At 44.6% G+C, this 14,098-nt stretch overlaps 1 pseudogene; it reads right to left on the bottom strand.

Moving 5' to 3' along the window:
• Positions 1-12,515: 12,515 nt before the first annotated feature.
• On the bottom strand, positions 12,516-13,125 carry LOC102486624 (putative glutathione peroxidase 8; annotated as a pseudogene).
• Positions 13,126-14,098: the final 973 nt, after the last annotated feature.

Below are 14,098 nucleotides of genomic sequence, written 5' to 3'. Positions count from 1 at the left end.
AAGAGACAGAGACAAAGAGACAGCGAGAAATCACCCCACACACATACACACACACACACACACACACACACACACACACACAGTGTACGGCCACACAACACCCCCCTCTCCTCCATTCTCCTCTTGGTATTTTTGGGCATGCATGCACACATTCCCAGTGTGAGTTTCAAGCTGCCAGATCCAAGACTCCAAGTACTGTTGACCATATGGGAGACCGGTGAGTTAACTACCACACCACCTGCTGACCCCTATCATCATTGTTTTTTAACTTGATGGGGATGGGGGGTGTTGGGGGAGGAGTGAGTTAAGCAAACTACCAGCTCCAGGAATTTAACTGCTGTCAGTCATGTGAGAATCCAGTGCCTCAACCACCACGCCACCTGCTGGCCCCTGGTAATAGCATCTTGATTATTTAACTTTATTTCAATTTAACCAGAGAGGGACAGAGTGAGAGAGAGAGAGTGAGAGAAAGTGAGAACACAAGCCGCCAGATCTGTGATTCGAACTATGGTCCACCATGTGGGATCCCTGTGCCCCTAACCACCACACCACCTGCTGGCTCCCAATAGCATCTTGATTAATGAAATAGGTAAGAGGCGTGAGGTAAATGGACAAGAGACTTCTGACTTTATAACTTTTAACTCTTCAAAACCATGGATTTATACATTTAACAGACATAAAATTAATTTTTAATTGACTATCTAAAAAGGGAATACAAAAAGAAGTTGATGGGAAGAGAGTCAATTGTACGCAGTGATTGTAGAGTATGTACTTCTCTTCTGTCAACGTTTTTTAGAAAGAGAGAGAGAGACCAGAGCTTACTTATTTTTATTTTTACATTTTTAAAAATAATTACCTTATTTAACTTTATTTATTTATTTTAATTTGACCAGAGAGGGACAGAGTGAGAGGGAAAGTGAGAAAGCAAGCCACCAGGTCTGGGACTCAAATCATGGGAGTCTAGTGCCCTTAACCACCACGGAGTCGGGCCCCTTAACCCCCCACCCCCCCTGCCAGTCCCTACCAGTTTATTTTTAACACCCATCATGCCATGAATCCAATGGGAATAGGTTCCAGAAGCTCAGGGTCCTTTCCATTGGTTCTCACAAAGTGTGCTTCTCTGGGTGGAGCAGGCTGGCGCTTCAGTTCAACCCAGGTGCCTTTCTCTTTGGCTTCCTTCTTTTTTTCTAGTCATATTCCTTCACACATTTTAGGAAGCTATCTCTGCTCTTCTAGAATGTTTAATATGCTCAATATGCACATTAATTCTCTTGGCAAGTATCTTGCCCTTCTGACCATTCCACAATCCCTTCTCCTCCATTATCCTTCCAGGATCTTGGGGCATGCACGCACATGGCATGGCATGAGTTTCAAGCCACCGGGTCCAGAACTCAAACTGTGATTGGCCATGTGGAAGTCCAATGACATAACTACTAAACTATCTGCTGGCCAATAGCATGCTGAGTGACATAGAGTCTTCCAGTTTTGCCATTTTAACATGTGTGGGGCATTTCTTTTTGAACAGTACCCATTTCTTTGTCTACAACATCACCTTTCTTATAGATTCGCATATGTGTTGCCAAAGGAACCACTCCATGTTTTCTAAAAGGCCTAGAGAACATGTATCGGGTGCCTCTCCTCTTTTCCTTTGTGTTCATCATTTTGGTGAATTACTGGAAGATGGCCAAAACACTGTCAACATTTTCTTTTTAAGTATTATTTTAATTTTATTTATTATTATTATTGTAACAATATATTTTATTTAATGTTATTTATTATTATTTAATTTGACCACAGAGTGAGAGAGACAGAAAGTAAGAAAGCAAGCTGTCAGGTCTGGGACCCAAACTGCAGTCAGCCATGTGGGAATCCAGCACCCCAACTCCCATACCACTTGCTGGTCCTCCCCTGCTGACATTCTTGATGAGATAATACATATTAATTTTTTTTAGAGGTTTTTGTCTTAAGGCATGTGTGCTTGCAGGAGAGACAGAGACAATGAGGGAAAGTGAGGAATCACCCCCCAGGGAGGATGGCCATGCCACAATCCCTTCTCCTCCAAACATATGTGTGTGTGTGTGTGTGTGTGTGTGTATATATATATGTATATATATATATAAATTATAAATCAAGTTAATAGAAAAGAAAGAATAAGCAGTGATGTAGATAGCATGTGTAAAGGGAGCTAGGCACACATGAAAAACCAATTGGTTGTATTTGCGTGGGTCTTTCTGGATTCTCCATTCTATTCTGTTTGTCTGTATGGATTTTTTGTTTGTTTTGCCATACCATACTGCCTTGGTTAAATCTTTATAATAAGTATTGAAGTCAGATGGAATGACTATACCAACTTTGGTCTTTTTCTATGTTGTTTTGGCTACTCTAATTCCTTTGTTTTTCCATATAAATTTTAGAAAGAGTTTGATGATGTTTACAAAATCTGACTAGGGTTGGGAACCAGCAGTTAGCGTAATGGCTATGTTGCTGGACTCCCACGTAGTCGACCACGGTTCGTGTCCTGGACCCAGTGGCTTAAAACTCACGCCGGGCGCGTGTGCGTGCGTGCCCAAGATCCCGAGAGGAGAATGGAGGAGCAGGGATTGCGGCGTGACCATCCCCCCTGGGGGGTGATTTCTCGCTTTCTGTCTCTATGTCTCTCTCTGTCTGTCTGGCGAGCGCACGCGCCCTACAGTGAAAAATCTCTCCCAAAAAAATCTGACTAGGGTTTTGATTCTGGTTGTGTTGAATCTATGAATCAATATTAAGAAAATTGTCATCTTAACAATATTGTGTCTTACCATTTGTGAATATGGATATATGTCCACTTTATTTTATTTCATCAGTGTTTTGTAGTTTTCAGCATATAGATCCTGAACATAGTAAGTGAGAATCATACGTATGTGTTTCATGTTTTTCTAGGCTATTATAAATTATACTTTAAAAAGTTTTCTTCAAGTCAGTGGTGTGGTGGTTAAGGCAGCTAGATTCCACATGACTGACCATGCAGTTCAAATCCCAGAGCTGACAGCTTGAAAAACATACCAGGTATGTGTGTGCATATGTGCCTAAAATCTCAAAAAGAGGAAAAAGTACACATATCCTTCAGCAAAAATTGTTTAAAGTTTTTAAATTTCCAGTTGCTCACTGCTCATAGATATATAAATGAATTTTGACCTACTGCCTTGCTAAATTCACTTACTAATTACAGCAATTTTTTATAGTCATTGGAATTTTCTATATTGACAATCACAGTGTTTGCAAAGAATTTCATTTGTCTTGGGCTAATCTGTAAGCTTTTTATTTTTCTTGCTTTATTGCACTGACTAGGAGTTCTAGTATAATGTTGAAAAAGAGTGTCAGTAGTGGGACCAGCAGGTGGCATGGTGGTTAAGGCACTGGACACTCCTACATGGTCGACCACAATTCAAGTCTTGGACCTGGTGGCTTGCTTTCTCACTTTCTCTCTCTCTCTCTCTCTCTCTCTTGTCAAGTTACAAAATGAATGAATGAATGAATGAATAAGTTAAATAATTAAAATAAATCTTTTAAAAAATAAAATTTAAAAAAGTGTCAGTAGCAAACATCCCTCTTTCATTCCTAATCTTGGGAAGTAAGACATTCACTTTTTCACATTTAGTGTGATATTAGCTGTAAGTTTTTTGTAAATGTCCTCTACCAGGTTAAGGAAGTCCATTCCTCTTCCTAATTTGCTGAGTTCATGTATCATGAAAGGGATATTTAATTTTGTCATGTGTTCTCTACTTTTATTGAAATGGCCGTATCATTTTTTTAAGTTTGTTTTTTTTTATTTATTTCTTCCATGAGTCTGAGAGAGAGAAAGACAGACATCCCCAACAGAGTCTTCATCCTGTGATCCAGCTTATGCCTCAGCCAATCGGATTACAAACACATATTTTGTTTGCACACCATGCACCCATGTGGGTCCATGGGTCTTCTCTCTATGCCATCATCTGGCGCCTGTGGTCATATTATTTCTAGAGTTCTGCTCATTGATTCAGTGACTGTATTAATTGATTTTTTTAAGGTTTATGCCTTAGAGCGCATGCGCTCACCAAAGAGAGACAGCAAGAGGGAAAGTGAGAAGTGTTTTGGGTTTTACCTTCAATGTACCACCACCTTTAAATTCCTCTGGCATTATCTTGTTCTTATAGAGGAAATGTTTCTATTTCGCGCTTAGCTTTAGGCCTTCCCTAATGTCTGTGCCTTAGACCTGCGTCCCTGAGTCTCAGTGATCTGCCTCTCCTCCAAGAGTAGGGCAGTCCTCATGATCTGGGTCCAAAATGGTCTTCCTTCCTCTCGAAGGTTAAGGCCTTTGTTCCGTGGGAGATAAACTGCAGTCTAGGCTACATGTTTTCCAAACTGCCAGAATGGGATAATTAATGTTTTGCCACTTTTTGGCAAAACATCATTCTGGATAAGGCCAAATACAAATCAAGTGGAGACATACATTCGAAGTATGTTTATGCCAACGCTAACACAGATCCTCACAACACACTGGCAGGGTTGGCAGATCAAGGAGGCTCATCGGTACACAACACTGCCTTAGAATCCTTGACCCCTTTTTGGTTTATCTAGACTGTTCAGTTCCACAAATTCCCTGACTCGATAGGTTAGTTCTAGTCTCGAACACATCCAGATGCTTGAATCACCCCTGTTCCTAACCAGTTGCAGTGAATACTATGTTAATGCATAGGAATAATTAATAACTCATGCAATAAATAAGTGTATTCGTACTAAATACAAGTGCTATAATTATGTCAAATTAAAAGCTGAGCATAAAACATAAAAAAATCTTTAGGGAGATGAACTGAATCCTTCAATTTTATTAAGGGAAAATCATCAATCACAGTATGTCATGGCTCTAAGGGACCTTTAAAGGAGAACATCTAGTCTACCTCTTTCACTAATGAGATGACCAAGGCCCAGAGAGAAGTAACAAATAAAAGGTTGCATAGCACATTAATAATAAGCTGGAACTGGGCCAGCAAGTGGTGTGGAGTTTAAGGTTCTGGATCCCACATGGCCAACTCTGCAACTTAAGTCCCAGATCTGGTGGCTTGAAAATCACATCAAGTGCATGTCTAAAATCCTAAGAAGAAACTGGAGGAGAAGGAACTGTGGCATGGCCATCCTCCTTGAGTGATGATTTCTCACTTTCTCTGTCTCTGGGGAGTGTGGGCACTCTATAGCAATAACTTTTAAAACAAAGGTTAAAAAAAATAAGCTGTAACTATTGTCTTTGAATTAAAAGCAGGGATGGAGCTGGATGGTGATGCAGCATAAAGTACAAAGCTGTTCAAAGCAACCCCACAGGAAGGTTGATGGGTTCACATCTAGAGACCTCCCTGAGTACACTGGGCACGCACTCGCCCATCAAGGCTGGGAGTGGTTTTAAATGCCAGAACCCTGTTGGTAGTGCATGTCTATCACTCCCTCCTTTTTCTCTCTCTCTCTTTCTTTCTCTCTCAGAAGAAGAAATAAATTTAAAGAAAAAGCTAGGAGGCAGGAAGCTCTGGGTCCCTGTTGGAGGCAAGTGACATGTTGGAAGGAAGAACACCAGACTCGCTTCTGCTGCTGACTAGCTGTGTGGTCTAGCTAGTGAATGACTCAGTTTCTCTCTTTTTTTTAATCTGTTCTGCTTCTTTTCCAGCTGGTGGGGTGTAGGGCTCTTCAATAAACATTAAGCTTATTGCAAAGTGTGAGTTCCTTAACAGTTCGGAGGCCAGGAATTATGGAGACACGGGGACCGCGGGATATGAAGCCTGGGCCACCTTGGCTAGCTGTGCTGTAGGGGTCCTGCTGCCACCTAGCACGTGCTTCCCCCCATTTCCTGAGGATGGCTGAGGGCACAGCCCCAGTGCAGTAAGGCAAAGAAGACAGGTATAGACTCCAGACCCTCAGCCTGGACGTCTCCACACTTGACTGGCAGGTGCATCTCTTCCTGTCTCTCCCACAGCTTCTGGACCAGCAAAGATCTAATCAGAAGATTAGAATCGAGTTATTTGAACAGAGATGAATTAATATAAGGAACTGGGTAAAAAGCTCTGAGGGACATCATGGGCAAGATTCTAGCCCTTGCATTAGTCTGTACAAGCTATGACAACAAAATACCATGGATGGTGGCTTAAACCAAAGACGTCTGTTTTCTCACAGTTCAGAGACTGGAAGACCAAGATCAAGGTGCCGGCTGATTCATTTTCTGGTAGGGCGCTCTCACTGGCTTGTAGATGGCTACTTTCCCACCGTGTCCCCACATAATCTCTCTTACTGTGAGAAAGTGAGTTCTCTGGCATCTCTTCTTATAAGGACACCAATCCTATCAGATTAGGGCCTCACCCATATGACTTCACTTTAATTATTTCTTTAAAGGCACCACATCCAAATACAACTGTACCAGGGGTTAGAACTTAACGTATAAACTTGGAGGAGACACAAACTTTCAGTCCAAAACACCAGCCCACCCCCCAAAAAAGCTAGAGACTAGAACCTATTGCTGCTACCAGGAGAAGACCCATTATTGAGGCAATATGGCTGGAACAGGAAGCAGATAGGAAGAATGTCCCCCCTTCCATCCCATTGTCTCTTCTAGTGCTCCCTACTGGCAGAGCCTGATTGACTCCAGTGGCAAAGTGGCGGTATGTTTTTGTTTGTTTGTTTTGGAGAGTTTTTGTTTGTTGTTACTGTTGTTGTTTTGCTATAGGATGCACGCACTCGCCAGAAAGACAGAGACAGAGAAATAGAAAGTGAGAAATCACCCCCATCCCCAGCCTAGCCACGCTGCAATCCTTTCTCCATTCTCCTCTTGGAATCTTGGGCACACACGCACATGTGCCCAAGTGAGTTTAAGCCACCGGGTCCGGGACTTGAACCACGGTCAACTACATGGGAGTCCAGCGACATAGTCGTTATGCCAATTGCTGGTCTCAAGTGGCGGTATGTTGACAATGTGTAGAGTATGAAAGGCTGAATGTGGAGCTGAGAAGTAATAATTCAACAAATGCACGGTTCTCCCATAGGAACTCGCTGCATCCAAGACCATGGAATGAGAGCAATCCAACCTTTATCGAGCACCTATGAGAAGACCTCTGAAAGTTCATGGAAGGTGCATATTATAAAAACAAACAAACAAACAAACAAAAAACAACTATTGCCTGGATTTCAAAAATTTTTGCACAAAAATAAATTAATACTTTAATTCCATTTTTCCACAAATTTTTGAAGTCCCCTTGTGTTATTAGCTCTCTAAGATTACAGAGTCTCAAATGTCTTATTAAAGAATTCGGGGAACCAGCAGATGGCATAACGGTTACATGCTGGACTCTCACGTAGTTAACCACAGTTTGAGTCCCAGACCCGGTGGCTTAAAACTCATGCAGGTCATTTATTTATGCATGCCCAAAATCCCAAGAGGAGAATGGAGGAGAAGGGACTGCAGCGTGATCACCCTCCCAGGGGGTGATTTCTCGCTTTCTGTCTCTCTGTCTCTCTCTGGCGAGCTCACATACCCTATAGTAAAAATCTCTCTAAAAAAAAAGAATTCAGAATTTGGTTAGTGAGCAAGTGACCCTTATGGATTTGAGTAAAGGGGTGATATTATCAGTTGTCCTCTCCCTTCGCCCAGTCCTATATATCCTTCTCCCACAAACTCTTGGCTTGCCCTAGAGTCTCCCTCTTCTGCACTGCATTCCTTCTCCACTTACCTGTATGAATGAAAAATGTAAGAAGTTGAGGCTGGCAGGTGGCGTGGTGGTTAAGGGAGCTGGACTCCCACATGGCCAACTACGGTTCAAGTCCTGGACCTGGCAGCTTGCTTTCTCACTTTCTCTCCCTCTCTCTCCCTCTCTCTCCCTTTCTGGTCCAAATAAAATAAATAAATAAAGTTAAATAAAATAAGTCTTTAAAAAGAAAAATGTAACAAGCCACATGGTGTGCTTAGCAGAATGTTCCACAGCATCAGAGCTATCTCTGCAGCTTCATTGTGAGCTAGGAAGTAGGGGCCAGGGTTAGACCACATTAGATCTTCAGGAGATGTAGCAAGAGTGAGATGGGGAGTGCTTCATCACCCCGCCCTCCTACTCATTTTGAATCACATTCCCCCACATCCGTGCATTCTCCTCCTTCCCATCCTCACACTCTCCCCTCTCACACTTGCTTGCCTTCACTCTCTCTAGCTTGCTCACTCTCATCACTCTCCCTCAGACACCTCTGCAATAAAATTGTGCCCTCCCACCTTCCTGGCATCTTGCCCCAAATCTTAGAACCTTCTTCCTCCAGAGATCGGTAGGAAGTGAACCAGCTTCTTAGGCTGAGGTCAGATGTCCAGGGAACTTCCTGTCTACCCTTTCCCTGGGAGCAGGAGCAATTTTCCCTGCTCTTGGTTGGATGTGCAAAAGGACAACAGAGAGCAGGAGAGAAGTTGGAAACGTATCCACCATACCTTACCAAAGACATCTCCCTCCCTACTCACTCCCCCTACCCAGTGTGCTTTGGGGCACCAGGGTACCCTGACAACAGGGAACAGCTTTCTCCCCAGTGGCCACCTGGCCCTTCAGCTGGGCAATGCTCCCTTTTCCTCTTCCTGGGACCCCATCCAGTCTTCCCTTTCATCATTTCTACCTTCTCACAACTCCCAAGATGCCCCACTGTTACCTGATTACATTATCATAGCAGCAGGTTTACCCTTGACTTGATCATCTTGCTGTGAACATTCTTACAAAAATCTTTAAAAAAAAAAAAAGTTTATTTTTTCCATGAGCAAGAGAAACAGAGAGAGAGAGAAAGACAGCACACCCGACACACACCAGGACCCACCCCAGTCTTCAGCCGGGGCACGTGGTTTTGCATGACTGCTCCCTGCGTTTCAGCCCTCCTGAGTGTTTTCATGGATCTGAGCTGCCCTCTTACATTCTTTCTTGGATTTGTGCTCCTCTTCCTACCTTTTGCAAAAATCCTTGCTTTATTGCATATATTTATTTGAGTGGACAATACAGTCACGTGTTTCAAATTCAAAAGGTACTCAGAGAAAAGTCTCCCTCTCACTCCATCTCTCAGCAACCCCGTTCCTCTCCTCAGAGGCCATCGTTCTTTTCCATTTCTTTCTTTCCTTTTTTTTTTTCCTTTTTAAAAACTTCCTAAATTTGCACGTGTGCTCACTGGAGAGAGACAGAGGGCACGTGAGAAGGCACTCCCCGTGGAGCATAGTCATGCCACAACCCCTTCTCTGACTCCTTTCTGCCAGGATTTTGAATGCACCCACACACAGCTGGAGTGTTTCCTAAGTGACGAGTCCAGACTCAAACCATGTAGTCAGTCATGTGCACTCCAACCAGTTTAACCAGCAGGCCATGGGCTGGCCCTTGAGTTTCTTGTATAAGATTCTAGAAATATCCACAAGGAAGTGTGTGTGTGTGTGTGTGTGTACCTGTCTAAGTAAGTTCATTCAGCTCTCACTAGGATTGTGAGAGACATTCTCCATCTCTTTCTCATCAGGATTATGTAAGGAGACTGAATGGAGGCGCAGCAGTAAAACACAATGCCCTGCCAGGCTATCCCCCACGCCGCAATCCCTTCTCCTCCATTCTCTTCTTGGGATCTTGGGCACGCACACACACACGCCCGGCGTGAGTTTAAGCCACCAGGTCCAGGACTCAAACCGCAGTCGACTATGTGGGAGTCCAGTGACATAGCTATTACTCTGACTGCAGGTCCCCACCCCCTAGATTCTTATCACTTCCAACTGGCCGACCAATCCTTCACTGTTGGTCAGAAGTGATTTCAGAGTGGCTGATCCACTAGTCATTTTCAATGCCCCCCACCTGGGAGATCAAATTCTTGGGCAAGGGGAATCAATGGTTGGCATAGGTGCCTTCCTGAGGGTATCCCTGTCGGCTGATGTCTTTTACCAACCCTCCACCAGAGGTGGTTGGGTGCCAGGGGGCCTCTGGAGGAGATGAGATGGGGTACGTGGTCACGCCGCCTGGCCTGGCTCCCCCGCTGCTCCAGCCAGCACTCCCACAGGTCTCTGGTTAATTGCTGTGACATATCGATGGGCACTCTCCGAGGAAAGAGCAGGCGAGCGGGCCGCAGCATCCCAGCTCGGCAGTCATCACTGATTAAAAACCAGTTACAAAGCAATGAAGATGGAATCCTGCATTAACCAAATGACCCTGTCCGTGGCCGAGCCCAGATAGACGGGAGCGATTATGAGAGCATCCCTTACAACATCAACAAACGTTAACGGCAGTTTGAATTTCTGGGAGATTTATGGGGTAATGACAGCATTTGGCTGGGTGGAACTCTGGCTCTTTGCTTCTTTCCCAGATGTGCCTGTGTGTCAGTAGGCTCCTGTGGCCTCACAGCCTGCTCTGAGTGGCCTAGCGTGGCAGGCCTTCCATGTGGATTTCATCTGAATACTCTGGCTTGCGTAAAGTAGAAATGTATCGTAATGCCAATTTGCAGAGGATCTGAATTAGCTCAGCTACACTTAATACGGAAACTATCTTGAACATAATTTAATCTTTCTTTAATGATTCAAAAGGCGCTTTGAAGTCTTGCAGTAATCAGAGTCATGGTTATGAATATCAGAACTTGATATTGAAGAAGTATAAAAGTGCCCATCAAAGAATTAGGTGAAGCAAATGTGAAACCGTGTAGGCGGATATTTCTGTGAACGCGTGTCAGGGGGCACATGGAAGCATGGTGTGACCCGCAGGCTAACACCCATGGCGATAAATGACCCTCTCAGGAAGTCAGCCTCTCTCCCTGGTTCCCACCTGCTCCCATTCCTCCTAGAGAATTCGGGTTTTGCCAAATTGGGCCTCTGCTGAGCAGATTTGAAGTGCAGGGTGATGGGGAGAACGGTCTTGCCCCAAGAACCCAAGACAACCTCCTGTAATAAGGAAAAGAGAAATGAAGAGATATGTACGATGGGGGTGAGGAAGACATGCCAGAGCTGGGTTTAGAAGGAGAAAGTGGAGTGTGGTCGGAGGCAGCTGGTGTGACTGCGATGGTGATTATGTGTGTACAGTAGGGAGAACAGCCCCTACACCTTTAGGTTGTTGTAGATCCAAGAAGCCCATATGGTTTGCTATGGAATAAAAGTTTGCATCTGCCCCACTCCCTGCACACACACGCATACACACGCACACTCGTATGTTGAAGTCTAAACCTCCAGTGTGATGGTAGCTGGAAGTGAGGCCTTTGGGAAGTGATGAGCTCCTAAGCGTGGAGCTCTTGTGAATGGAATTAACCCCATTCCATATGACAGAGGCTGCAGGCCCAACCTCAGTAGCACAGCAGTATCACAGTGTTCTGCCATACCGAAAGCCACATGGAGATCGGGGTTCGGTTCCCAGGTCAACTTACACATGCAGGCATCTACGTGCATGCCCGTGGTCGTGACTGCCTGGGAAAGGCCTTGGGGGTGAGGGGCAGTGGTCATGGCATGAGGTCTGTTGCATGTGATTGTCTTTCTCCTTTTCATTCTCTCTCTTGTTTTTAAAGAAGAAAGAAAATAAACTTTTTAAAAAGAGGCCCCAGAGAGCTGCCTTGCCCCTTTTCTGCCATGTGAGGGCATGACTAGAAGCTACCATCTATAAACAAGGAAGCAGGTCCTCCCCAGACACTGGACCTGCTGGTACTTCGATATTGAACTTCCCAGCTTCCAGAACTGAGAAATAAATGCTGTTTAAACCCCCCAGTCTATGGTATTTTGTTTCGGCAGCTTGCTCTTTGGTGGAAAGAATAGAAAAGACTAGATTATTGATAGAATCACCATTTGCAATATTTTTGGATCACTTCAGGAAGGGTTTGAATTTCCTTTCAGTAACATAAGACTGGAGATACCTCTTTGAACACACACCCATGTGGAAACAGGGACGAGAAGTCAGGCGCAAGGAGGCCTGGCTGCTGGAGCCCCATATAGGCCCAGAGACCCTCTTCTAGAGCCCCCTAGAAGTGACTCCCAGGAGCAGGGTCAGGAAGATGGTGCTGGGCCAGCCTAGGAAGTCAGCCCAAGAACCACCTGAGGCCAGCCCCTCTCACCCAGTGGAGATGCTCGAACAGTTGGGCAGGTGCAAGTCAGGAGGGCAGCTCCTCCAGCCCTGAGAAATGAAAAACTAATTGGTCTGAGTCTGAGTGATGCCCCCTTTTTTATCCCCAGGAGAGAAAATACTGAACAGTGAGGCTATGCACTGAGCTGGGCTAGAAGGCAAGCCGGATTGGACTTGTACCAGGGGCGGAACTAAAGGCTCCATCAGAAAAAACCCCAGTGGTCAGATTAACATATTTTGATTCTTTGGTCATTCATTGCTTTTGCTTTGGTAACACCTCTATTTGAGGACATTCATTATGACAGACTATCATGATGACATAAAAAATCATTTCTCTGTGCCACATTCCATTGTCAGAGTACTTAAAATGAGAACAAACTTTCATGAAAACATTTCCGTTCTGACTATTGCATTAGAATGGCTCAATATAATTTTCATAAATCCTCATTCTTTTTTTATGATTGTTTGTCTAGCCAGATCTGCCATGCCAGGCCTGATCAATTCAGTGGGCTCCTCTGGCCTCCAGAACTTCACAATGTGACCCTCAGGTTGACCAGATACTTCCCAAAATTCCACCTTGGTTCCATCTTTGATGAATCAACAAGAAATCTAAATGTAGGTTCTGCTTCAGATTCTAGAATCTTAATCTTGTGGAAGATGGGAAACGTTACTCTGTAGTTTTTTCTTGCAAAAAATTCTACTTCCTTGCTAGGGTGGGGCTCCGACTCTCCAAACTGCACAGAAAAGCCAAGACACTGAAGTGGTTCAAGCTCTGTGCAGTTCCTTCAGGGCTAAGAAATTTTTGTCTGTGAGTTAGCAGTCACTATCCACATTTCCAACTGGTGCAACCACTTTGCCTTTGAACTCTTCCAGAGAGATGGTGTTTCCTTTTGCATCCTTCACTTCAAAGGTATAAACACTGTTGGTTTTCAGTTTTGTAAATCTTAGTCGTAGAAGAAGTAACATTACTGCGAATAGAACCATAGACAGCAAAACCAAAAACCTTTGCTTTGGGCCCGGAACATTTTAATGGGTAAGTTGTAAGAGGCTTCATTTTGGAGGATTCTGGACCGAAATAATTTTAATAGCCTTTGAAGACTCCTGTGGGGTTGTAGGCACCTACTTTTTTTTGTTTTTGTTTCTGCTTTTGCTTTGTTTTTGTTTATTTTGGCTTCATCGTAATGATGGAGGTTGCAGAAAGGAGGCTCTTTCGAGGAAAGACAGCTGTGAACCAGCCCACAGCTCGGCCTGGGGACCAAGCCCTGAGCAGGATTACAAGGCAAACAAGGTAGGGATGGACAGGTGGGTGGGGTGGGGGGGGATGGCTGGGGAGGCTGAGGACAGAAAGCAGGCTGAAAGGGCATGAGCAGGATTACAAGGCAAACAAGGTAGGGATGGAGGGGTGGGTGGGGTGGGGGGGGATGGCTGGGCAGGCTGAGGACAGAAAGCAGGCTGAAAGGGCATGAGAGGACCCTGGAGCCTCACTCCCTGCAGCCCACTGAGCCTACTGTGCCACTTAGTGAGTCCACAAAGCAACTTTTCCAAAGAGTCAGTCGCAACCACTTGTCAGTTTGAAACTTGCCAATGAAAGAGCTACTTCCATGGAAGCCGGTTCTGAGACTTGTCTGTGGTAAGGACGCTGGTAGCAGGGGAAGGGTGTCTAAGCCACACGGGTAGAGCAGGTGCATGAAAGAACAGGTGGTAAAAAGCTGAGGGAAAGGTGGTGGCCAAGTTAGACTTCCCCAAGGGACCAAAGATCATGCATGACATGCAAAACAGCCCTCAGCTCTGTCATGGACCAGGAGAGGAACAATTTGCTCTCACAAAGAATGCGGTAAAGGCGACAGCTTAAAGAAACAAAGGCTCTGTGTGTGTATAAAATCGGTGAATTCGGGGAAGCTGGTCATTTGACGAATCCTTTAACTGGGTGTGTTGACAGAAGGATTAGTTACTGTGAGGCTTTCCTGAAGTGCTTGCAAATGAAGGGATCAAGATCGCTCTGAGAAATTAAACTACCAAATGGGAGG

This window comes from Tupaia chinensis, unplaced genomic scaffold (assembly GCF_000334495.1).
Source record: "Tupaia chinensis unplaced genomic scaffold, TupChi_1.0 Scaffold000416_1, whole genome shotgun sequence".
Classification (NCBI taxonomy): Eukaryota; Metazoa; Chordata; class Mammalia; order Scandentia; family Tupaiidae; genus Tupaia; species Tupaia belangeri.
The sequence above is the reverse complement of the archived record's forward strand: the minus strand, read 5'-3'. Positions and strand labels throughout refer to the sequence as shown.